Genomic DNA, 27,672 nt, shown 5'->3' on the forward strand with positions numbered 1-27,672 from the left:
GTGAGATAAATAAAGTAAAAGGAGACTCCAGCTCCCTATCATGTAATATGCTTGCTCTCCATGGAACTAGAGAAAACTATCCTGTCAGCACTACTTTACTAATTTAAGATGGCAAAATAATATAATTGCAAAAATACAGAGCAAAGCCAAATCCTCAGTGTCTACAGAATCCTCCCCTCTCTTTAAGGACAGCTATGGAGATATAATTTATCATCCATTCCTGTCATTTAAGCAGATGCATTCAGATAATTTCACAAGATTGTTCTTAATGGAACTATATGAGTATCAGTCAAAAATATCACAAAATCCAATGTTAATCCCCGTCTGACACAAGTTAAAAGAGAGTTTGATCTAGCATGCTGCCAACCAGCCCCCAGCTCTGCATTGTGCTCTCCTTCTGATTTCCATCATAGACAATTTTATCTCTCAGGAGAGCCTGAAGTATAATCACATTGTAATACAACAGGGGTAGTGTATACTTGTAAGCAAATACTTCTCTTTGGGAAAAACCTCTCTTGGTATTATACCCTACTGGGACTGGCAGGCCCACCAGCTCCTGCCACTCAGCACAAATACATCTCAGCATCAAGCAGTTAATAGATACTGACACATGAAGCGCTTTGCCTTAATAGATCTGTATTTATATCTAGCTTGTTTCAAGTTCAATTTGCAAGGGAGCTTTATCTTGGTTGCTATCAAATATGCTACTTACCCTGCCATTTCCACCTGACAGCACCTGATGGTACAGATCTCATTTCAGGGAAACCCACAGCTGCCTTCCCGCTTGTATAAGACTTCCAGGCTATCACACTCAATGTCTGTACTCATGCTGTTTTCTGTTCCCTTCCCCTCATCTCCCTGGCCAACCTTATTTATCTTCAATGCTCAGCTCAAAGGTCACCTCCTCTGTCAACCCTCTCTTGACCTTATGACCCACTGTGCAGCTGACCACAGCCTCTTAGAGAACCACCCTGAACACACTGCAAACACCACACCTGTGACACATTTTGCCTTATTTATGACCTTGTCTCTTTCTAATTAGTATTTAAGATCTCTGAAGACAGGAATTTGGCTGCAGTCTATGTTTGTACTCCTGGCAACAAGTACTATGCCTGTATATAAGTGTTCTATACATAATTTTCATGGACTCTTTGTAGAAATAAGTTATATTTTTGCTAATATGAGTATTTAGTTGTATAAGAAACTCCTAAACTAAAAGCTGCTCACCAATAACCACCATTTTTCTGTATCTTTTCTATCTACATTTTTTTATATTGTCTACAATTTCATAGTAGTATTTGTTCGCAAGGTTTTTCAAAATCCTAATAGTACAATCAACTTAGCAGAGCAATAAGGTGAGCTCTAATCATAGACTCAGTCCAATAATAATACTACAAACCTTACAGTAGAAGCCATTCATTACTTATCCATAAAGTACCATTTATCAGTCCTATCACTCCACCAAGTGTCTGAGAATTGTTGTGATCTAAGTAGGAATGAATACATGATCTTATTTTGTTCTTCTTCCCTTTGTACACTGTCAGCAAGCAACTGAGAGCCTACTCTATTTCAAAAACAATGAAACTAGAAATTGAAAAATTAATACAACAGAGTCCCTATCTTAAAGGAGCTCATGTTTTAGAAAATGAGTTTCATCACAAAGTTATTATGGTGTGTACGCTAAGAGTAGCCCCTATTCTAAATTAGCTCACTGTCTAGAAAAGGAGTTTATTGACACAAAAACCCATTGTGATATTTATGGTAAGAGTTATGAAGAGATAAACACAGAAAACAAAGGGCAAGGAACAATGGGACTTCAGGGGTATCTTCCAATTATAATCCCCTGTAGAGTTCCTAGAATGATATCTGTGTGAACAACAGCAACTATTTCCTTTTTCTCTTAAATCCACTTTCCAATTGACAACCAAAAGATCTATTTTCACTAAAATGCTAATGAACTTATCCAAGCGATAAAAAAAAAAAGCAAGAGTCCTCTATTCTATTGGATATCAAGGCATTTTCTCCACCTCATTTAAGTCTATGAGGTTTCTTTCTTAGCCCATTTTATTTTAGTTAATCTAAATACTCTTAGATTATTAGCATTGATTGTCACATTGGATTGATAATGAATCTACATACCCTGCTCGATTTTAATTTCATTTTCAGATTGGACTGCTAATGTAGCAGTTGAGCTTAAATGTTTGATGATCAGCCACAACATGAATGACCATTTGCCCAATGTTTCTCTACGGAAGCCTAGTAATAGATATACTATTACCATACTAGTGGCATCTAAAGTTACAGCTGATGACTGTCTCCACCAACTCTACTGGTGTCTTAAGCCAGCTCTACCAGTTGGCCATGCAGAGATAAGATACGTATATGGAAGGATCTTACCCAAATACATTTATCCTTGGGGGAAAAAAAATAATAAATGCAGCAGTCAATGGAAATATGTGTGTGCGCACTTGTGATGTATATGGATGTGTGTGTATGGATGAGTTTAAGTATGGAATGAGATATTTGGAGTCTAACTAACACCAGAGGTTTGAAGAATTTGGAAAGAGAGCAGAATCATGCCATATGGTGGTATAAATGAACCACTAACTGCTTGGATTTTATGTTCTCTCTAAAGCTTGAAATGTGGGAAGGATAACCATGGTTAAATGGCTATGCAGACAATTTTAGTGACAGCTTCTAAAACTGGTAACTCAGCTTCTGTTCCATGCTTTCTTAAAAATCTTAAGGATTTTTGTTTTGGAAAAAAAAAAAACATAAAACTTAAACTGTTAGTATGGGTAAGCTATATCCAAGTATAACCATTTTATTTCATCTACTTGAACTTTCATGAGGTCAATTATTTATTCCAATATTCTTTCTTTTTTAGAGACATAACATAAGCATATTATAGTGGTCTATGTAATTCTTGAGTTCCTGGTATGAAATAAGAGACATGGGTATTCAATAAACATTCTGGATTAGTAATCAGTCTCCAACCAACAACTGGCCGTAGGAGCTGAAGTCAAAATGGAAATGCTGTCTAAATCATTAACCACAATTCCCTTACTTGAAGTAACAGCTGGAGTCTGTCTTAAGCAACATGAGGTCTCTAGATGTGTCTAGAAACTGTCAGAAATTGGCATGTATATACAACTTGTTCCACTTTATCTCTAGGGACCATAAGTCTTGTTAGTTAATCATTCTCAGTTGAAGACCAATTATCTCCAGATTATGTCTCTTGTACACTTTTACAAAAAACAAAAACAAAGCCATTAACTTACATTGGAATCCCTGAGCTGCATGAGATAACACTTCCTTTTCCTACTCCCTGAGTTAGTTTATTAATTCAATAACATTTAAGAGTCCACTATAAGTCAGAATCTGTGTTAGGCACTAAGAAAACAAAAGTGTATAAAAGTCTAGCATGATGGAGTGAGAAGGCCAACAAGTCTCCTTCCTAGTAAGCAACTATGAAGGTTCACAAAACTGTTAAAACAACTTTAGAACTCTGGAAATTGACCAAAAGCATAGAAGATAAATGGAAATATTTAGTTAAGAAAACTACTAATCCACAATTAGGAACAATGGGGGTCTGTGATGTTTTTCTGTAGGACTAATCCTAGTTCTGTGTTCCCCACTATGATAATTCAATCAGGGTGGAGAAGGCCATGAAAACCAGCAGCCTCATTGTCACTGCAAGGGTTGCAATGGTTGTGAGTGATCACACAATTTGGAGTGTGTTACTATGGGCTCAAAAACTACCTGAGAATGTTGGCAGAGATTTAAGAAGATTAGGTGGTTATGTAAGGCTTGATAATTTCCTCACATATGCTGGAAATAGCCAAGGCTGTGTGGACATGCACTACAGTCTAGACTGGGTGCAAGCCACTAAAATATCCCTAGCTGATGAAACTGAAATGTATGACCAGAGGAGACCTGAGAGGAACTATCATAAAATTAAAGCAGAAGAGAGTTAAAGTCAGCCAAAACTATTGATGCAGTCCCCAGTTCACACACAGATCTATTAGCAAAAAAAATGGAAGGCACTGGTTGAGATATATAACCTCTTAAAATGTCTGTCTCTAAAGACACAGAAAATCTTCTTGCAATTTGCACTTATAAGTAAAAAAAAAAAGAAAACTGATCAGAGACAGACATCAATGTTTATACATTTCGGGGGGGGGGGGAGAGATTTCACAGATTTAGTCCAAACAAGTTATGATCATTAACATAAAAGTAAACAAAAACAACAATCCTCAAACAGAAGGGTGGGTTAGAACTTGGAGTTACTTAAATACAGCATCTAAAATGTCTAGTGTTCAACAAAATATTATGACACGTGCAAAGAAAATGAAAGCATGATCTATATAAGAACTAAAAAAAAAAAAGAAAAAAAACCTTTCAATAATGTTTCTCAGTGTTCCCAGATGTTGATGTGGCAGACAAAGGTGTTCAAGTAACTATGGTAATTTATTCAAAGAGCAACAGGAAATAATGTTTAAGGAATTAGAGGAAAATATGTTAACAAATCAACAAATTGAGAATCTCAATAACAAAAAATATAAATTATAAAAGAAACAAAAATTCCAGAATTAAAAAAATCAAAAACTTATATTTAAAATTTACTAGAGGAACTTAATGATCTATTCAATATGGCATAAGAAAGAGTCACTGAACCTAAATATACATCACTAGAAATTATCCAATCTGAAGAACTGAGCACAAAAAGATAAAAAATGAGCAGTCTTAGAGATATGGGTTAAGAGGAAGCAAGCCAACAGATGTGTAATTGGAGTCACAGAAGAAGCAGAGAGAGAGATAAGGTAAAAAAAAAAGTGAAACAATAATAAAAATTTCCTAAATTTGATGAAAATTATTGCCTACAAACCTGAGAAGCTCAATAAAACTAAAGTAAGATAAATACAAAGAGAGTCACACCTAGACATGCTGAATTATTTAAAGACAAAGAGGAAACTTAAAAGCAGTAAGAAAAAAACAACTTATCACATGCAGATGAACAATGTAAGGATAAATAGCTTATTTCTCCTCTAAAACAATGGAGTTCAGGAGACATTAAAATAACATATTCAAAGTGCTGAAAGGGAAAAATTATAGAAAAACTTTGTCTTTTTGTCTTTTTTGTTATTGTTGTTGTTGCTATTTCTTGGGCCGCTCCCGCGGCATATGGAGGTTCCTAGGCTAGGGGTTGAATTGGAGCTGTAGCCACTGGCCTACGCCAGAGCCACAGCAACGCGGGATCCGAGCCGCGTCTGCAACCTACACCACAGCTCACGGCAACGCCAGATCGTTAACCCACTGAGCAAGGGCAGGGACCGAACCCGCAACCTCATGGTTCCTAGTCGGATTCGTTAACCACTGCGCCACGACGGGAACTCCAAAATTATAGAAAAACTTTGGCAAGACTTGGGGGTTTGTTTGAGAAGAAGACAATAAAGCATATATCACAATAAAGTCATACACATTTTTTCATTTCCCAGTGCACATACAAGTTACGTTACACTATATCACAGCCTATTAAATGTGCAATAGAATTGTGCCAAAAAATGTACATATTTTAATTTAAAAATGCTTTATTGCTAAAAAATGCTAACCATAACCAAGACTTCAGTTAAGTCATCTTTCAGCTAGTGGAGGGTCTCACCTCCATGCTGATGGCAGTTGATTGGTCAGGGTGGTGGGTGCTGAAGGTTGGGATGGCTGTGGCAATTTCTCAAAATAAGACAACACTGAGGTTTACCACATCATGTGACTTCTTTTTACAAACAATTTAACTATAGCATGCAATGTTGTTTGACAGCATTTTACCCATAGTAGAGCTTCTTCCAAAATTGGATTCAGTTATCTCAAAGCCTGCCACTCTTTTATCAACTAATTTATATAATATTCTAAATCTTTTGTTGTCATTTCAACAGTCTTCATGGCAACTTCACTTGGAACATATTCAATGTCAACAAAACACTTCCTTTGCTTATCCATATGAAGCAATTTCTCACCCATTTCAGTTTTATTATGAGACTGCAGCAAATCTGCCATGTCTTCAGGTTCCATTTCTATTTCTCTTGCTATTCTTCATTTACTTCCTCCACTGAACTGATCTAAGTCATTCATGAGGGCTGGAGTCAAAGTCTTTCAAATTCCTGATGTTAGCATATTGACCTCTTTCCATGAATCACAAATGTTCTTAATGCCATCTAGAATGGTGAATCCTTTCCAGAAGATTTTCAATTTAGTGTGCCCAGATACATCAAAGTAGAACCACAATCTATGGCAGCTACAGCTTTATAAAATGTGTTTCTTAAGACCTGGAAGTTGAATTAATTACTCCTTGATCTATGGGCTGCAGAATGGATGTTGTGTTAACAACCATAAAAACAACTTTAATTCTTTTACAACTCTATCAGTACTGTTGGGTAACCATGTACATTTTCTTTTCTTTTTCTTTTTTTTTTGGCTTTTTTTAGGGTTTCATGTGTGGCATATGGAAGTTCCCAGGATAGGGATTGAATTGGAGCTGCAGCTGCCGGCCTACACCACAGCCACAGCTATAGAAGTGTGGGATCCAGGGCAAGTCTGTGACCTATACCACAGCTCACAGCAATGCTGGATCCTTAACTCACTGAAAAAAGACCAGCGATTGAACCCACATCCTTGTGAATACTAGTTGGGTTCATTACCACTGAATCACAATAGTAACTCCCTCAGGTGCATTTTTAAGGGACAGTGATAAAAAAAGGAATCTGCTTTTTCTGAGCAGTAAGTCTTAACAGTGGGCTTAGAATATTCAGTAAACCATGTTGTGAACACACATGCTGTCATCTAAGCTTTTTTATTTAATTTATAGAGCAGAAGCAGAGTAGATTTAGTATAATTCTAAAGGGCATTAGGAATTTTAGAATGGTAAATGAGCACTGACTTCATTAAAGTCACCAGCTCTATTAGCTCCTGACAAGGGAGCTGCAGCTAGCCTGAAGTTTTGAAGCCAGGCATTGACTTCTCTCTAGCTATAAAAGTCCTAGATGGTATCTTCTCCCAATATAAGGTTATTTCATCTACATTGAAAATATGTGGTTTAGTGGAGCCCCTTCATTTTAGGGGCTAGATTTTAGCTAGATTTTCTGGATAACTTGTTGTAGCTTGCTTCTATATCAGTACTTGATGAGTCATTTTACCTATCATGTTATCAAAACAGCTTCTTTAAAAAAAAAAAAAAAAAAAAAACTCATGAACCAACCTCTACTAACTTCAAAGTTTTCTTCTACAGGCTTATAACATCTCTAAACCTTCAAACAACTGAAAAGAGTTAGAGCCTTGCTCTGGATTAGGCTTTGTCATAAGAGAATGTGTTGGCTGGTCTGGTCTTCTATCCAGACCACTAAAATGTTCTCCTATATCCCCAATAAGATTGTTTCTTATTAATTGTGTCCTCAATATGGAGGAGGACTTTTAATTTCCTTTAAGAACTTTTCCTTAGCATTCACAACTTGTCCAAGTTTTTGGCACAAGAGGCCTAGCTTTTGGCCTATCCTGGCTTTTGATACGCTTTCCTCACCAAGCTTAATTATTTCTAGTTTTCAATTTAAAGTGAGAGACATACAACTCTTCCTTTCATCGAATACCTACAGGTCACTGCAGAGCTATATCCTAATTTCAATAATGCTTTGCCTCAGGGAATAGAGGCCTAAGGAGAGGAGGATGGGAGAAAGTCTGGTTAGTGGAAGAATCAGAACACACAAAATATTTACTCCTTATGTTTGCCATCTTACAGTGGTGTGGTTCACGGCTCCCAAAACAATTATAAAACATCAAAGATAACTGATTACAGATCACTGTAACAAATTTAATGAGAATGAAAAAGTCTGAAATATTGAAAAAATTATCAAAACATGACACAGAGACATGAAGTAAGAAATACTGCTGGAAAAATAGCACCAATAGACTTGTTCAAAACTAGGTTGCCAAAAACTTTCAATTTGTAAAAACTGCGATGTCTTAAAGTGCAACAAAGTGAAGCCCAATAAAACAAGGTATGCCTGTATTTCAAACAGACGTTCTATATGCAGCAAAATTACCATTCAGATATGAAGCTGAAATAAATATATTTGCAGATATGCAAAGACTGAGAAAATATATTCCTAGCAGACTTAAATCACCAAAAATACAAAAGGAAATCTTTCAAGCTGAAAGGAAGTGACACCAGAGTTCAGCTCAAATCCAAAAGAAGAAATGAAGAGTACTGTAAGTGGCAAGTGCTTTGCTCTAAATACATATTTTATGATCTCTTTTCTTAAATTTTAAAGAAAAATTGAATTAAATTAAAAATTTTAAAAATTGAATTAAATTAAATTAAAAATTGAATTAAATTAAATTAAATTAAAAAATTTAATTTAATTTAATTTAAAAAGTTGAATTAAATTAAAAAATTGAATTAAAAAAATTGAATTAAATTAGCATTGTTTTTGTAATATACATTTTATAATATGTATTTTGCATTATATAATATATATTAAAATACTAGGACAAAAGAAAGATGAAAGGAGATATATTGGAGCAGAGAGTCTATACTTTACTGCAATTAAGTTAGTATTATTTTGAAGTAGACTGGGATATGTTTAAAATACATATTGTAATTCTGAGAGCAACTGCTAAGAAAATAACCAAAATATATAGTAAAAATTCAACAGAGGAATTACAATGACAGTTGTACAATACTGACTTTAAAAAATAATAAATAATCCAGAGAAAAAACAGGAAAGCTGGAGGCATAACCCTCACAGACTTTGGACAATACTACAAAACTATAGTAATCAAACAGCATGGTATCAAAACAGCACCTATGTAATCAAAACAGACATATGGATCAATGGCACAGAATACAGAGCCCAAATGGATAAAAATGTGCTATGTATGTACAATAAAATATTGCTCAGCCATAAAAAGAATGAAATAATGTCATTTGCAGCAAAACAGATGGACCTAGAGATCATCATACTAAATGAAGTCAGAATAGAGAAAGACAAACATCCTATGATATTACTTACATGTGAATTCTAAAAAAAAAAAAAAAAAATACAAACGAACTTAATATAAAACAGACTCACAGGCATAGAAAGCAAACTTATGGTTACCAAAGGGGAAAAGCTAAGGGATAAATTAAGAGCTCTGGATTAGCAGATACAAACTACTTTATCTAAAATCTATCAACAATAAAATCCTACTACATAATACAGGGAAGTATAATCAATATTATGCAATAAACTACAATAGAAAAGAATTTTTAAAAAGAAGGAAAAGAGGAACAAAAAGAAAAATGATAAATATCAAAACCATAGAAGTAAAACCAAACATATCATTACATTAAATGTGAAGTGTCTACACACAGCCGCTTAAATAGCATGGCATGTCAGATGGTAGAAAGGCAAATCCACTAGATGCTATCTATAAGAGACACATATTGGATTCAAAGACATAAATATGTGAAAATAATGAAAATTAAAATAACATATAAACGGTGACCATAAAAAATCTGGTTACTGTATTCACATCATACAAAATTAACATTCAGATAAGAAATATTACAGAAGTGGACATTTCATAACAATGAAAATATCATTATGGATTATATTAAAATTATAAATACATACACAGCTACTAAGGAAGCCCAAAAATACATGAAGCAAAAACTGGCAGAACTGAAAAAAAAAAAAAAAGACAATTCAATAATATCCACTGCAATGGACTACTCGCAAAAATTGTTAGAAACACTTAGAAGAAATCGTTATGAACATAGACAATGGAAATTTCACTATCAAACAACTTGTTATAACCAACATCAGTAGGATACCTCTAAACAAAGTCTGCATAATGCACGCTCTTCAAGGACACATAAAACATTCTCCAGGATAGGAGTTCCCATTGTTGCTCAATGGGCTAAGGACCTGATGTTGTCTCTGTGAGGAGACAGGTTTGATCCCTGGCCTTACTCAATGGGTTACAGATCTAGTGTTGTCTCAATCTGAGGCACAGTTCACACAAGCAGCTCAGATCCAGTGTTGGCATGGCCATGGCATAGGCCACAGCTCCAGCTCTGATTCAACCCCTAGCCCAGGAACTTTCCAAGTGCCATAGTTATAGCCATAAAAAAACCCCAAGAACTATAACAAAAAATCTCCAGGATAGACCATTTGCTATAAAACCATCCCCAAAAGCTTAAATGACTGAAAGCATATGAAACATAATCTCTGATCACTCGAAATTATGTTGGAAATATATAATAGAAACAATCTGAGACAACTCTAATATATGGACATTACACAACACACTTTAAATGACCTGTGTCAAAGGAGATATCATAAAATAAAATAAACTACTGAAACTATGAAAACACATTATATTTATAGAATGCAGCTGAATTCTTTGAGGGTCTGAACCTTTAAATGCCTATATCAGAAAGGAAAAAAAAAGTCTCAAATCAATTACCTAAGCTGCCACTTTAGCAAATAATAAAAAGAAGAGTAAACCAAATCCACAGCAAGAAGTAAGAAAATAATGTTAGGGTAAATCAATGAAATAAAGAGAAATAGAAAAAAAAAATCACAAAACAAGAAGTTGACTTAAAAAATAAATGAAAGTGGTAAACCCTTAGTTAGACTGATAAGAAAATAAAAGCAGCAAATTACGAAAACCAATAATGAAAAAAAGAGCTCATTATCTTCCTTATAAAAACTAAGAGGTTTATAAGGAAATATTAGCCTAACTGAATGCCAACAAATTAGACAAATCAGAGTATATGGACAAATTATAAAAAGACACATATTATCAAAATTCATTCAGAAAAATGAGAAAATGTGAATATATTAATAAAATGTAGGAAAATTGAAATAGTAATTTAAAATATTCTCACAGAGAAAATTTTAGGCACGAATGTTTTCACTGATGAATCATACCAAACTTTTAGAGAAGAAATGATATAATTCCTTCATGAGCTCTTCCAGAAAATATAATTGTAAGGAATAGTTCTAAAGTCATTATATAAGGCCAGTATTGCCATGACAACTTAAATTTACAAAGACATCAAGAAAAAAATACTACAGACCAATAGCCATCATGAATAGAGATACATGCACAACTTCAACAAAATATTGTAAACTCTGAATCCAGAAGCATTTTGTAAGAATTATATATCATGGCCAAGTGGAATTTATATCAGGAATGTAAGGTTGGATAAATATCTGAAAATCAGTAATAATGTACCATATAAATGAAAGAATTGACAAAATCCGCATGATAATCCCAATAGATACAAAGAGTTAGTGAAAAAAATTCAACATACTTTTATATTAATATTTCACTACAAACTGGGAATACATGGTATCTTGCTTAAAACACACACACACACAAAAAAACCTTATGTCTAATATCATACTTAATGATGAGAGTAAATACTTCCCCCAAAAGACAAGGAACAAAGCCAATATACCCTGCTCTGTTCTCATCATGTCTAGTGAACATTGTATTAGCGACTTTATAGCCAATACATTAAGGCAAGAGGAAGGAGGAGGAGAGGAGAAGGGGGATGGAGAAGGAGAAGAAATTGTAGGAATTCAAATCTGGGAAAATGAAACTGTCTTTTTTTGCAGATGACATAATCCATACATAAAAGATTCTAAGGAATGCCCTTCTCCTCTACACACAAAGCACACTAGAATGAATAAGTTTACCAAGGTCATAAGATATAAGATTAGTACCCCAAATCAACTGAAGTCTATAGACCACAATAAGCCACAGAAAATAAAATCAAGAAAACAATTCTACTTAGAATAGCAAAAAAAAGAATAATATGCATTGCATTGGAAAAAAATTTAACACAAGATGTATGAGACTTTATGTTGAATACCATGAAACACTGCTGGAACAAAGCGAATTTAAATAAATGAGGACACATGCCATGTTCACGGACTGAGATATTTTTCCCAAATTGATATAGTTTTTCCTCAAAAAATTGATCTATAAATTTAACAAAATCCTTGTCAAAAATCCATGCAAGATTTTTTTTTATAGAAAATAGATGCAAAGACTTAAAATAGCCAAAACAATTTTTCAAAAGAACAACAAGTCTGAAGGGCTTAAATGACTGTATTCAAAATTTACCATAAAGCAACAGTAAAGAAGATAGTGTGGCACTGGCATAAGGATAAGTACATAGATCTATGAAACAGCTAAGTCCAAAAATAAATCCTTGTGTTTATGATTAAATTTCCTTGACAAAGGCAATGCAATTATATTTTAAACAAATGATACTGGTATAATTAGATAGCCATGAACAAAAGAATGAATTTAGATGCTCACCAAAAATGCACTCAGAACCAATCACTGACCTAAATGAAAGAGCTAAAAACATTAAAACCGTTCAAAGAGAACATAAGAGTAAAATTTTAAGATTTGGGGTTAGGCAAAGAATTATTAGGTACAAAACCAAAGACTAGAGACATAAATACACATGTAGGTAAAATAATAATTCATAATATACAATGTTATATATTATTTTATTAAATAATATGTTTTACCTAACATAAAATTTGTTATTTTCTCATATAAATGTAATAAATATATAATTATAATATATAAATATATAGAATAAATTATACTTTAATTTATTAAAGAATAAAAAATACTTTAAAATGAGAATCATTAATCCTTCAAAAGACACCATAAGAAAATGAAATTACAAGGCACAAAATGGGAAAAATATTTAAAAACTATATGTATCTAATAAAGGACTTTCATCCATAATACATATTATATACTATAGTATAAAATAGTATAAAATACACAATATTAATAGCATACTACTCTATAGCACAATATTATACAACCCCAAAATAAGAAAAGTGATCTAAAATTGATCAAAACTTGTACTTTCTATACCAAAGAACACATGTAAAGGACTAATAAGCATGTGAAGGATTGCCACATATTCGTTAGGAAGTAAGTTAAACCTACAATGAAAAACCACTGCACATTTACAAGAATACTTATGGTCGAAATGTGTGACCACACTAAGTTTTGTTAAAGTTGTAGAGAAACTGGAACCCTCACACACTGCTGCTAGAAATGTAAAGTGGTACCACCAACTTGGAAATCAGTTTGGCAAGTTCTTAAAAAATGAAGATAAAGTTTTCAAATGACCCAGCAATTCTACTCTTAATAATCTACCATAGAGAAATGGAAACATGCACACACAATTATTTTATACATAACTGTTCATAGAAGCATGTTTATAATGGCCTACTGAACAATCCAAGTATCCATCAAATGCTAAATGGGTAATATAACGCAATGTGGTATACATTCATACAATAAACTATTTAATCATATAAAGGAATGAAATACTGATATATAAACCTTAAAAGCATTACACTAAGTGAAAGAGGCCATGCACCAAAGACTACAATTGTAGGATTCCATTTATGCGAAATGTCTAAAAAAGGTAACTTTATAGAGACAGAAAGCAGATCAATGGTTGCCTCTGACAGGGATACTCTTTGCAGTGGAGAATGATTGCAAATGAGCTCATGGGAAATTTTTAGAGAAATGGAATATATATAATTATATCACAGTGACAGTTGAACAACTCCATAAATTCAGTAAATACCATCAATTTGTATACCTACAAAAAATGAATAAGAAGAAGTAGTCTGCCCTCAAACCCCATCATTAGCCCATTTTGATGGATGCTGAAAGAGGTAAACTAGATTCTTGCACAAAGGCAAAGAGCTAGATTTTTTAAAGAATATCAGGAACATGGAAATTCAAACCCAATACTGAAAAATGACAAATTAGCGTGTGCAAATCCAGTCAACATTATGTGAATCCATGCAAATAAAAGTTTTTATAGATGCCCTCAAATATTTAAGTGACATGCTATTTCTTTCTAAAATGATACAGAGCAGTAGAAGTAACTACATTTTGAAGCTAGGTAAGCTCAGTTCAGCACCATTCATGGAGAACTTGAATGGCAAGGACTAAAGATTTGAACATGACAACATTCAGCCTCCCTTACAAGTCCCGTTCTACTAAATACTCCACATGAACCTTGGGCAAAGTACTTGACCTCTCTGAGTACCAGTTCCCCTCTCTGTGAAACAGGGATTCAATGAAAAAACATATGTGAACTCTATAGTAGGCACTTAGGAAATATTTCATGCTAACTACATTTCTAAAATAAGTGGTAAGGGAAGAGGTACACGCTTGTGGTTTTAATAATTGCGGGTTTTTCAGGGAGTTGCAACTAAGTGCTGGCTTTATTACAGGGATTCAGTAAAAGTAACAGATGTTCTTTGAACAGAAACCTGCTGAGATAAGCCATCCAAAGTGTCCAATCAGGTAAATGGAATGAGTCATGATTGACATTATTTCTTACCTGTGGAGTTTCACTGGTACTTTCCAAATTTGGAGTCTCATTTCTGAAATGAAGCAGAACAGAATGTCAAGGAGCTATTCCTCTCAAAGCTACAAAGCTATCTGGGCTTCCTGGAAATTCTTGAGAGCCAGAGCTCCTAGGTTGGGAATTAGAACAATAAGGAGGAACTTTAGTGACATTAGAAGTGAGAGATCCTAGGAAGGGTAGAGACAGATGCCTGGCAATTCATTCAAGGCGAAATGCAAAATGCTAAAGAGGCACTGGTGCTCAATTAAGTTCAATTGAACAGGTATTTCTAAAGCTTAAGTTGCGCCTAAAACTATTCCAGGATCTAAAGACACAGAGTCAAAAGTAAGACCTGGACCCTCCCTTTAAGAAGCTCACAGATATGTAGGAGAGATAGATATTAACAAATAATTACATGTGTGAGAAATGCAATAATCGGAATATACATGAGGAAAGAACACTTCAATTAGGCCACCCAATTTTACAAATTCTAGCGATCGAAACAGATTTTTATGCCTCAAAGAAAATTCTCAAAACCTTGCAATATGACAAAAAATTGATAGCTGATTTAACAATTAAATTTCCTGAGAAATTTTCCTTTTGTGCTATTTGCGACTTTGCGACTGAAAGCCAATGAAATTGATAAGTTTCAAGAAAGGTAGGTGGTTGTAACTGGGCCTCAGTGATAATCAGATGACTGTGTGGTCTCAAATACCACCCAGGATTTCTTTCAACAACCCCTTCTCTCTGTATATCAGCTTCTTTCTCTCTACTGGGCTTCTTTCATGCAGCTGAAACCATGCCTACTGGTACCTCCAAAGTTTACATTCCAATTTTTCCAGGGAGAAAGAGATTTTTGCATTCTCTAAATAGATTCAAAAATCTAGAGAAGCATGATTCCAAACTGTGTGGGGTTTTACCATCTTGTGGCCTAAAATGTGAGGTCATTAAAAATGTAGTCTTGGAGTTCCTGCTGTGGCACAGTGGGTTAAGGATCAGGTGTTGTCTCTGCAGCCGTGTGGGTTCAATCCCCAGCCCACATAGTCGGTTAAGGATCCAGCATTGCCACAACTGTGGCATAGGTCACAGCTGTAGCTCTGATTCGATCCCTGGTCCAGGAACTTCCATATGCCATGGGCGCAGCTAAAGAAAGTGGAAAAAAAAAAAAAAAAAAAAAAAAAGGTAGTCTTTATACCAGAACCACATGACTGGTCTGGAAGAAGAGAATTTCTTAAAAAGAAGATGGCACATTTCCCAGAAGAAGGGCCAGCTGAGTACAAAGAGAAAAAAAAAAAAAAAAAAAACCACTTTTCCACCACATTACTTTGCTTTAAATTCCGATCCACTCTTCTTCACATTCCTTTAATCTTGCCCTCACCCCATGTCCCATTCAATCCTATTGCAAATCTCCCCTCTGTAGCTCCACCCACACTACAAGAACCTGTTTTTAAAATGAGGTTATGGAAAGAGATAGCAACATGCCTTCTAGATTCTGTGCACCTTTGGAAGTGTTAATTAAGAAAGAGATCACAAAGGACTGAATTGCCCCTGGAGAGGGAGGCCAAGGAGCCAAGGCTAGAGGAGCTAGTTAAACCTGGAGGAAATAAGTACAATGACACATCCTGTAATTAGAGAGGCATTTTAAGTGATCTAGAGAACACAAAACCCTCTTGACAGATATTTTGAGTAATCAACTTTCTTTACCAAGTGTAAGCTCTGAGTGCTTCTGATAATGCATTACATTTAATCATTTTTTCCCTTTTACACATAATGGCACATTAACCACAAATAAAGAATAGTAGTGATTATCTTCCCAATGAAATATGGAGAAAAAACAATTTCTGCAATCCCAATGTCTTGTTTATCTATAATAAGACAAGCGCATGTGGATGCATGTGTGCTGAGGAGGGGCAACAAGCAGTGTCAATCAATTGTATTCATAAACACAGCTTAGAGGCAGACCTTGCATAATTTAGACTCTCCCCTGGCTTGCTGCTTCTGCTAGCAGGCATGCTTATGTTGCATTACCATTTTGATTGAATGACCAGGGTCAATAACCATCGCTTTTTCTCATCCAAAGAAAGAAAATTATTCTGAATCCAATCATCAATCAATGGATGTAATCAGTCTGTTTAAAACACCTTGGGTTCTTACACAACTGGCTATTCCTAGGAACACAATTATAAAAGACATGGTTTGGGATGACTTGTTAATTCTACTACAGCACAACTAACATGTCAAAAGGCCACCTAGGATTCAACATGTGCTCTGCTATTAAAAAGATTATGGCAAGGGATTCATTTGAGAAGTTATAGAGTCTGCACTCTGAGACCTCTAGTATCTGCATTCATTTGCATATAATTGTTTATCCATTACTTTGCCATACCATATAGCTACACTATTTTTCTATAATTTCTGGAGGTTAATGGCTTTTTTTCCCCCTCTAAATTCAGAGTCAACACAAACTGACACTAAAGTCAAGAAAATGTGCTTTTCAGAGTACTCTAACAACAGTTGGCAGTCTGTACATTGTGAAAAATGTATTTGATCAAGCAACTTTTGCTAGCAGCATGCCAATGGATCCACACTGATTTCCTTGAGAAATAAAGAAATTAATCCTCATCTTTCATTTAGGGATAGAAAACAGACTGAGACATCTTGCACCATACAAATCTCTGACTTAGCCTTCACTCAGGCTTTTGTGCAAGTAAATATAATTACTGAGCAAAAGAGAGGAACAAAAGAGCAGATTTTCAATCTCTCTCTGAATGGCCAGAACAATCAGCAGGCAGCTGGAGATGAGTGGGTTTCAATTGTAGCTCTCCTGCTCATGAATCCTGACTAGGCACAAGTGTTGGGGAGATCTGGGCTGTGGGGTATGATTGAATAATGTGGCTAGGCAAACTCACCCAACATTATTTGGATGTCTGCTCCTGGTACGAACAATAGATGCTCCCTTCCCTTGCTTTCAACCATTGTATATGTGTTTTCTTTTTCTTACATTTCTCCAGAGAAATGATATTTGTAAAAATGTTTCAACTGAGCACCTCAATATCAGATAATATATGTATATATATGTTTCATATATATATCATATGTTATCTACTATATATACATATATAATTTTTAAAACATACTAAGGAGGCAGAGGTTAAAAAAAAAAAAAAAAAAGGCTCAACTCAGATGCCAGAAATGTTGAAAGCTCTTGGTGAGCTAGCACTGGCATCAAAGAATGCCCTGAGGATATCTGCTAATATATGAGGGCCTAAACCCAGCTTTTAAAAATTATTTTGTGATTAAAAAACAAATAACATAAAAATGTGCCATTTTAATTATTTTTAAGTGGACAATTCAGTGGCATTAATTACATTCATGGTGTACAATCATCATCACTATCTATTCCCAAATATTTTCCCATCACTCCAAACAGAAACTCATTTAGCCATTAAGCAATAACTTCCATTACCCCTTCCTCAAGCTCCTGGTAACCTATAACCTTTTTGTTTCTATGAATTTGCCTATTCTAGATATTTCATGTGCATGGAATTGTACAATATTTGTCCTTTTGTGACTGACTTATTACACTTGGCATATTTATTTTCAAGGTTCATCCATGTTAAAGCATGTGTCAGAATTTCATTCCTTTTCATTTTATTTTATTTATTTATTTTTGGCATGTGGAAGTTCCTGAGCCAGAGATCTGACCTGCACAATAGCAACCAGAGCCACTGCAGTGACAATACCAAGCCCTAACCTACTGTGCCATAAGAGAACTCCTTCATTCCTTTTCAAAGCTAAATAATATCCCATACGTATGTACGTATCACATTTTGTTTATCCATTCATGTGTTGATGGATACTTGGATTGCTTCTATCTTTTAACTATTTTGAATAACACCCCAATGAACACTGGCATAAACATTTCTTTTCCAGTCTCTGTTTTCAATTATTATTATTATTATTATTTTGGCTATACATCTACAATAAATTCAGAGTTTTAATGGGCCACATCAAATCAAGAGAAAATAGGCAATGGCCCAGAGCCCCAAATCTGGAGGGAGCTTGGATTACAGAGTCCCTAATAAATCTGAGACCAGCAAGGGGCTCAGTATGTGAAATGGACACAAAACAAATTATTCCCGCAGAAGGTGTGCTACAGAGATCTTGGTTGTGAATGTAAGGAGTACAGCTAAAAATGAAAAGTAATTTGGAGAATTCCTAAAGCAGAGCCTGGGTTACATGGGTATGTGGCTGCAATTCACCATACCCATATGGCCTGAAAAACCTTATCCAAACGGTCTTGATTTGATTGGGCTGCTGAGTAATTCAGGAAAAACACAGACTTTCTTTGTTAACCACAGATTTTCAAGAAATGTGAACTAACAGTATGAAATCATTAAACAAGTGTAGAAACAATTAACATACAAATAAAGTCAGCAGAGAAACATAAACAAACTATAAAATCAACCTCAAATGGCTACAGTTATTAGAAGTATCAGGTATTTTCCAGGTTACCTAAGAATTAAAGGGATTATTCAAAAAGTAAGCAAAGGAAAATGAAGAAAAAGTACAAGATTGAGGTGAAGGGAGTTCCTGTTGTGGCTCAGTGGTTATCGAAACCCACAAGCATTCCTGAAGACATGGATTCAATCCCTGACCTCGCTCAGTGGGTTAGCGATCCAGCATTGCCTTGAGCTGTGGTGTAGGCCACAGATGTGGCTCAGATCCCACATTGCTATAGCTGTGGTGCAGGCCAGCAGCTACAGTTCCAACTGGACCCCTAGACTGGGAACCTCCACATGCCATGGGTGTGTCCCGAAAAAGATAAAAAAAAAAAAAAAAAAAAGTTTAGGGTGAAGATAAAGAAGACAGAGTAACAAGGCCCAACATTTCAAATGAGAGAACAAGGAGAGGATACCAAAAAAGAGTGAGTAGCAATATTTAGAGAGGTAGTAGTTAAGAATTTCCTAGAATAAAGACAGCAATTCTTAAAATCCCAAACAGAATAAGCACCATGAAATCAACATCACATTAAATCAGAACATATCTTAATGAAGCTGTAGGACTTCTAAATAGTTTAAAAATGAAAAATATATAATTTACTTTTAGAAAAAGGACAATTATACTGACAATAAACCTTTAAACAGCAAAAAATGGAAGCCAGGGTTGCTGTGAGAAAACAACTTTCAATTTAGACTTAACCAGAAATAATATCCTGAAATATAGAATTAAATAGACACAAGCAAATAAAAACTAAGAGACGTCACTAACAATAGACCTTCACTAACAAACAGAACATGTAAAGGAGAAGACAAAGGAAGAAATAACACGATCCTAGAAGAAAAATATAAGATGCAAGAAGGAATTGTGAAGAATGAATGCAACATAAAGGTATATATAAATGATCATTTTCTTTAGAAAACAGTAACAATGAATTCACATTGGGGTGTGGAAAAATCAGGACAGAACTAATGTGTCAAAAAGTAATATATGTAACCAGGATACGGATAAAACTTTACTAATTGTAAATACCTTGTCTCATTTGGGAGAAGAAGTTTAACATTAATTTGTGTACTCAAATATGCATGCTAAGATTTATAGGGTAATTTCGGTATGTAGAACAGTAGCCTTCCAATGAAGTCCATGTTCTAACACCAGGAACCTGTAAATATATTTCATATCAAAGAGAAAATGATGGAGGAGATGAAATTAAGGTTGCCAATCAGCTGATCTTAATACAGGAGATTAGCAAGCACTAGCCAAGTGGCACAGTATAATTGCAAGCATTCTTAAAGGTGGAAGAGGTAGACAGAAGAGCTGGTGTCAGAGTGATGAAATACAGGAAAGACTACAAACCATTTCTGTCTCTAAAGAAGGAAGTGGTCTGTAAGCCAAGGAATGTGGGCTATGTCTAGAAGCCAGAAGAAGCAATAAAACACATTCTCCTCTAAAGCATACAAAAGGGAATACAGACCTGCTGACACTGACATTTTAGCCCAGTGAGACTCATTTCAGATTTCTAACCTCCAGAACTGTAAGATAACAAATGTGTATTGTTTTAAGTTACTGTGGTAATTTGCAATCTAGGGGACTAATACAGAGACCACTTGAAAAAATGTAGAGCTTATTAATCTCAAATCCGTACACTTTAGAAATAATATACAATATATAACATACAAAATATGCAAGAAAAAGAAAACAATGAAATACACTATGATACATAGCATAAAATACATACAGAAAAAAGAATAAGAAGGAAAATATATTCATCTTTAAAAAGTCATGAAATGAGAAGAGAAACAGAAAAAGCAGAACAAAGAGACCCCAAAATGGCAGGGAGCTATAAATCCACATATATGAAATCCATATTCAATGTTTATGAATAAGACAAATTCCATCAGACAGAACTTGACAAAATGTATTTATATACATTATTTTCAGGAGACACACTGAAAAAGTTCTTTGGATAAACAAAATTGATAAACCTCTTGCAAAAGTGATCATGAAATAAAATGAAGGCAAATAAATAATTAGTATTAGGACTGAAATTTTAGATATAGCATGAGAGGCTTTTAAGGGTAATGATCTATTATGAAATCTGTATGCCAAAGAAACTGACAATTAGGTTCAGTTGAAGCATTTTAAGGAAATACAAAATACAAAATCCTACCTAAGTAGAAAGGTAAATACTAAATAGTGCAACTATTACGTCTAAATTGATCTATATCTTCATTGCAAATCTAATCAAATGCTCAACAGAGATCCAAAAACAAAATAGACACACATATCAAAAGAGAATATATGGAAGTGCTGGCATTACCATTCAAATGATTTTTCAAATAATTTTGTTGAGAAAATTGAATTTCTATATTAAAAAAAGAAAGTGACTCCTACTTTCAATCATACCTTGATAAATTAGAAACAAATATAAATGACAACACTTTTAAATATTTAGCAGAAAGTCAGTGGAAATATCTTTGTGACTTTAGAGTGGTAAAAACGTCTCAAACAATACACAGAGAAGTATTAAGCCTAAAGCAAAAGATAATTTTAAAAAATAGATTCGACTACATTCAAATGAAGAACCTGGGGAATGTGAATTAAATCCTGTACAAGATGTCATTTCACATCTTCCTCAGCACCTTCAGATTCAACCTGGCCCACCTGCTCCTTCTTATTGCTTATTATCACAAGAGGAGATTTCCTGGGCCACAGGATATGCACACACTGGCACCTTCTACCTTTGCCTGGCCTCAAGTTTGGAGGGTAGGGCAAGATGTTACAGAGAAATTCCAGACTGTTTGTAAAGTGGTTTACCAGTTGCCTTCACATCAGCTTGTACACATGAGCATTTGCATTGCTTAGGTCCTCACTAATGGCTTGGTATTTTCTAACTATTAAAGACATGGAAGGTGAGTCATCCCCAGCATCAGTCTTAAAAGAAGGGAATCAGGTGTCACTGGGTCCCCATGCTGTACAGTGGAAAGGAAAAAAAAAAGTGTGTTGGGAGAAATAACAATAAAAAATAAATTAAAAACAAATTAATTAATTTTTTAAAAAAGAAAGGAATCAAATGTTTCCTCCCATTCTCTCTTTCCCTTACTTGGCACCCTCACACTCCTCTCCAGCCCAATGCATCTCTTTCAGATAATCATTGCATATACACCCTCTTCTCTTGTCTTGAAAAATTCAGTTTGAAATAAGTAAGTTTTCAGACTTCTGTACCACAGGGTAATTGTTAGCCTGGATGTTGTGTTGTACTAATTGGATGCAGTTAGGAAGACGATGAAAAAGATATTACATTTTTTCCAAAAAGCAATTTGCCCATAGTAGAGGGAAAGGTACCCAATTCTCTGCTAGGGGCACAACTTACTATTCTGAATCCAGGTACAAAGAGCAGGAGAGGTTGGAGAGGCTTTATATCTACTACTTTAAGCAGTCAGCATTTAGCTGAATCAGGGTTTCCATCTTAACAGTCTAGTTTGATGCACCACGGAGTGAGAAATTCTCCTAGATTCCAACAACTGGCCGACTGTCACTATGAGTTTTTGGTGTTTCTGCAAGTAATTTATCTTTGTTGGTATCTCCTTAGGTATTTTAGTGTAAAACCAAGAGGCAGAGTAAGTGCATCAAAACTACAGCATGTTCACTCTTGAAAGTACACTATCCACTCACAGAAATGACTCCTGGGCCATACAGATTAATCCTAGTGCTAAAACTGGTCTCCAGGAAGAAAAGAGCCTCAGGGCCACCCGCCAACTTCCTCCTTCCCCATTACTTCTGCTAACCATATGACATTAGTTACATGGTCTTATCACAAGGCGACAGATGCCCCTGATTCGTGGTCTTCACACTCTAAAGAACTTCGAATGTTTGGTAGACATTGATAAACAGAGCAACCTACTCTGTTTTCCTCATCATATGAATACCAAAACCCTTGTCAAGGTGACAGAGCTATTAAGTGTCTATTCACACAGCAATCAGAAATTGGAGCATCAATCAGTAATCATAAAGTCAGGGGCCTTTTCTCACAAAGTCAGAAATTCAGAGGGCTTTCATAAGCTAATCAGCAGGCATCAAATAGACAATCAATCTAATTAGCTGCTCACATTCGGATGGCAATCAAAGCAACATAGTGTGCTTCATTAGCAGTGATATTGAAAACTGTGATCTATGCAGTATTCAGCTAGGAAATGAATATCCTTTTTTGTAAATAGGCAAGGAGGATGTGGCTATACTGTGTGTACTGTGTGCCAATTCAAAGGTATAGGCACCTGAAACCCAACAGAAGCCAACTTTTCTGTTGGCCTAAAACTAAGAAAGTTGGGGGAGGGGATTCATTTATCATTAACTCTGGCAATAGTGCATCAATAAACTGGGTGACAGGACCCACCACAAAGGAAAACTGAGGTAAAAAGGACGTCGATAATCATGGAAATTCATTTTTTTTTAATCAAAGTACCATTGTTCAGCTCTAAGCACAATCACTCTTTATTTTCAAAACCCATGACATTTCTAATATGTAGCCTTCTTTGGGTACAATGGGCACCCAAGCACTCCAAGGTAGGTATCTTGAGAATCATCTTCCTTCAAGGTAAGAGCACTCCTCTCCTTCTACAGAGAGCACCTGCCGGAAAGCTGCTTGCCATTGTCAGCCACGTTAGTGATAAAGGCCTTGCAAAACAGAGACTGTCCTCTTCCTACCTCAGAATGACAATTATATATCACATATTTTGTCAAGCATATTGAGGGGAGTTAATTAAAGGGACAGACATGGTCACTGTTCTCCAGGAGCTCATCTTATTTTTGGGTAAGGCTAACTTAAAAAAAAAGCAAACGTAAAAAAAATACAGTATGTTAATGATGGCTAACTGCTGTGTTACAAATCTGCATATTTTAGAGTCTGAGAATTTAACAGAAGGAAGAGAACACTGATATACTGAATGACAGAAGAGCCTTCTGGAAAAAGTTAGAGGCCAGGAGCTGGTTGCTGTCAAACTGGTATATTTCTAAATTGCCAGTGTTTCAAGAGAATCTGATAGTCATTTTTAGAGAAGGTTAGAATATGCTTCAGAAAGCTGGTATAATATGGTCACAAAATAGATCTTAAAAAATAAAAATAAACTCCCACACATTTTGCTCAATTTAGCACATTTTCACTCTCAATAAACCGCCCTGGTCAATACATGCTTATGAGTGAGCAATATCAACAATAGCCAGATACCATGGCACAACATGTGCCCAGCTGGACCCCTAAGTAAGGTTGTTGAAGGGAAAGTCTCCTGTCTCACATGTCTTGACACATCTACAGCAGAGACGGGGTGGAGGAGGGTGTGCATTTAAACATGTCTGCACTTCAAGTCTTGGCTCCACGGTCGCTTCCTCTGTTAAAGCCCCCCTCACTCTGTTCCACCTCCCCCGGTAGCCTATCTACTTCTAATCTAATCCATACTTGCAAATTCTACCTTCCAATGTCTACCTTCTAGTCCAGACCTACAGCACTTTCTTATGCATATATAAATTTTTGAATCCCTCTATTAGATTGAGAACCCCTTTAGACCAAACAATGTTTTTGACTCATTTTCATAACTCCATCCACTAATATGTGCCTGATGAATAAACGGATGCTTTTTTCCCCATTAGTTTTGGTTTATGTGAAAAAAAATGTTGAGTTCTATGGAAGGAAAGTCATTACAGGGATTCATCGAAAGCACCTAGTGCCCAGAGGGCTGTGTGAGATATAAAACCTCATGCCATTGTCTCCAAGGAGTCTCTGTGCTTATATATGACAGATCACTCACGGAGTCACACGGCAGGAAGTTTAATATGAGGGTTGGAGAGAACAAGCATTCAAAGAATGAAAAATCTGGTTTATGATCAAAAAAACTCCTAAGAGGTGTTCAAGGGGCTTGTTACATAGAAAGAAAAGTTTAAAAGGCAGGGAAAAAAATGAGGACATGGTATCTTAAGGGAGAGCAGGAACAGGTCTTTCTTTATACAAAGAACACTAGAGTCTTAGAAAATGCATAGTAATTCCATTGAAGATATGTAAGCTTCTATATTCCAAGATAAAACTTTTCAGATGAAAAGTGCCTTACACGAACTAGGAAATAAAATCCCTGTGAGTAAAGCAATCTCTGAGTTTCATTTGTTTTCTTCCTTTTTGATGTCTTACCGCACAGAGCACCTGATTATATAAGCCTGGGCTCCACTGCACCTGACAATGGTACTAAGCAGTAGGAGGCCAGAGCTCAGAGCCCGCAGGCACAGCAGCTGCAAACCCCAGCATGTACCCCCATGGGTAGTCACTGAAGGAGGTACTGCAGGGCCTATGTCTGGTTTGGATTTGGATGCTGAAAGCCTTCTCATTACAATATGCCCTGAGATGAGTGACAGTCCACTGCTGCTTTGTGCAGGAAAACCTGGATGCTCTATAGACAGACAGAGGCCTGTTGGTGAGCAGTTGCCCTGGCAGGTATGGAAGTGTTGCAAGAGGCTTTCTGTCTAGCATGTCTATTAGTTTGCTAGGGCTGCCAAGACAAAATATCACACACTAGGTGGCTTAAACAGCAGAAGTATGTTTTCTCATAGTTCCAGAAACTGGAAATCCAAGATCAAGGCATCACAAGGGTTGGTTTCTTCCCGGGCCTTTCTTCCTGGCTGGCAGACAGCTGAATTCTCTGTTCTCACATGGCCACCCCTCTGTGAGTGTGCAGCCCTGGTGTCTCTCATGTCCAAATCTCCTCGACTATAACTGGCATCCTATTTGACTAATGGCTGCTTTTTAACTTAAGTTAAAGGTCCTCTTTAAAGGTACTACCTTCAAATACAGCCACATTCTGAGGTACTAGAAGTTCAAAATTAAACATATGAATTTCAAGGGGGGACACAATTCAGTCTATAACTGGGAGGAATTACTGCCCCTCAATTGCCACCTGCAAAATTTACTAAGAAAGTACCCTCTTTACTTTTCTCAGAGAGATAGTCTCTCATTTATCCAATAATAAGAAAAAAATGCTAATATTTTAACAGGGTTTACTATTGTCAGGAATAATTCTAAGTACTCTATGTGGGTTACTTATTTCATAATTACAATAATCTTTTGAAGGGGGGATGGTTAATGGTCTCATTTTACCTGGGGATTCCAAAATAGGATTTTTTTTTTTTAATTTTAATGTTGCCTCCCTTTAAAAAAAAAAAAGAAAAAGCTTTTTAAGGTATAATTTATATAAAATAAACTGCCCATCATTGCAGTATATGATTTGGTAAGTTTTGATGTATGTTCACACCTGTGAATTCATCATGCAATGAAGTTTCTTCCTGCCCATCTGTAATCCTGCCCCCTGCCACTTCCCACAACCACCCACCTCATCTCCAGGCAACCATGGTTCACTTTCTGTTACTACAGAATTGCTCGCATTTTGCATTTCACAGCGGTTTTTTGGGGTTTTTTTGTTTGTTTGTTTGGTTTTTTTTTTGGACTGAAACCCGCAGCACATGAAAATTCCCAAGCTAGAAACTGAATCCAAACTGCGGCTGTAACCTACACCACAGCTGTGGCAACACTAGATCTTTAACCCTCTACATTGGGCCAGGGATCAAACCCATTCCACTGCAGAGACAGTGCAGGATCCTTAACCCATTGAGGCACAGTGGGAACTCCGTCCATATAAAATTCTCCTCATAGAATTTTATATGGATGGAACTTACAGTAGGTACTCTTTTCTGACTTCTTTCCCTCAACATAATTACTTTTAGAGTCACCTGTACTGCTGGGTATATCAATAGTTTATTCCTTTTATAACTGAGCTAGTACAACCAGTACCAGCATCTTCCCACTATAACATAACAGATTGACAACGCTCTTGTCTTGGTATTGAGAAACTATCCTTAATCTTCGGAATCCCTTCTACATTACCTCCACGTCATATCTCACTGCCCCTCAGAAATTCTAAAGAGCTATTCCTATTCCAACAATACCACAAATCAAAAACTGTTAGATCCACTCCTATTAGTAAACATAGTTACCAGGAACCAAGAATGCTTACAAAATTACTGAGAAAAAGTGTGTTTTCAGTTTTCAAATACTAGGTATGAACTATGGAGCCAAAGGATTTGGAATAGGGTTTTTATAGCTAAATATTCTTATTAACAACATAAAGTCCTCTTCCTCATTCCCAACTCTGTTTAAAATCACTGTACTTTTCTCTTTCTGTCTGCAGTATAATTTAACCTCCTACTTGAATATAGAACATAATTCAGTTGAGAGGTGTGTTTATACCACATGAAACACAATAAAGCATGATGAAGTATTTCTTAAATCGTCTGCAAATGAATGGCTGCGATATTCCCAGGGTAGTCTCTGCTCTCCTGCAAACTAAAAGCAACTGTGGCTATTTATTAATATATGGATCCCAAATGCCTTTCTGAGACATGCAAAAGCTAGCTGGTATGAGCATAACCTAATGGAAAATTCAGAGAAAGATATTGCATGGAAAATGTGTCCTGAGACTGGAAGAGAATTTTCTGATGAAGAATAAGAGAGGCACAAACTGTTTTCTAATCCATAACAAAAACTAAGTAACAGCCCGATGTAGTGAAAAGAAATGACTCAGGAACTTCCGAGAGGGCCAGTGCCTTTGACGAAGTGAGACCCAAGATAATACACAAGTCTATTGACTTCAAAGTCTATGCTGCATGGAGCACAGGATCCAGAGAGAAATCAA

General features: G+C 35.7%; 1 long non-coding RNA gene across 5 annotated transcripts in view; it reads right to left on the reverse strand.

Annotated features, from left to right (window-relative positions):
* LOC102159977 (uncharacterized) overlaps positions 1–27,672 on the reverse strand; it is a 777,987-nt gene that overhangs the window by 409,824 nt on the left and 340,491 nt on the right. For 4 of the 5 annotated variants that reach the window (XR_014842497.1, XR_014842499.1, XR_002342830.2 and 1 more), the window contains one exon: positions 14,441–14,483. The exons of the other annotated variant lie outside the window; for it this stretch is intronic. This is a non-coding gene — a long non-coding RNA (uncharacterized LOC102159977). The remainder of the gene's footprint in view (positions 1–14,440; positions 14,484–27,672) is intronic. 5 annotated transcript variants of the gene reach the window in all.

Source organism: Sus scrofa, chromosome 3 (assembly GCF_054392235.1).
Source record: "Sus scrofa isolate SSC_HxYL_T2T_F1_AM1 chromosome 3, Sscrofa_HxYL_maternal_Yorkshire_Landrace_v2.0, whole genome shotgun sequence".
Lineage (NCBI taxonomy): Eukaryota > Metazoa > Chordata > Mammalia > Artiodactyla > Suidae > Sus > Sus scrofa.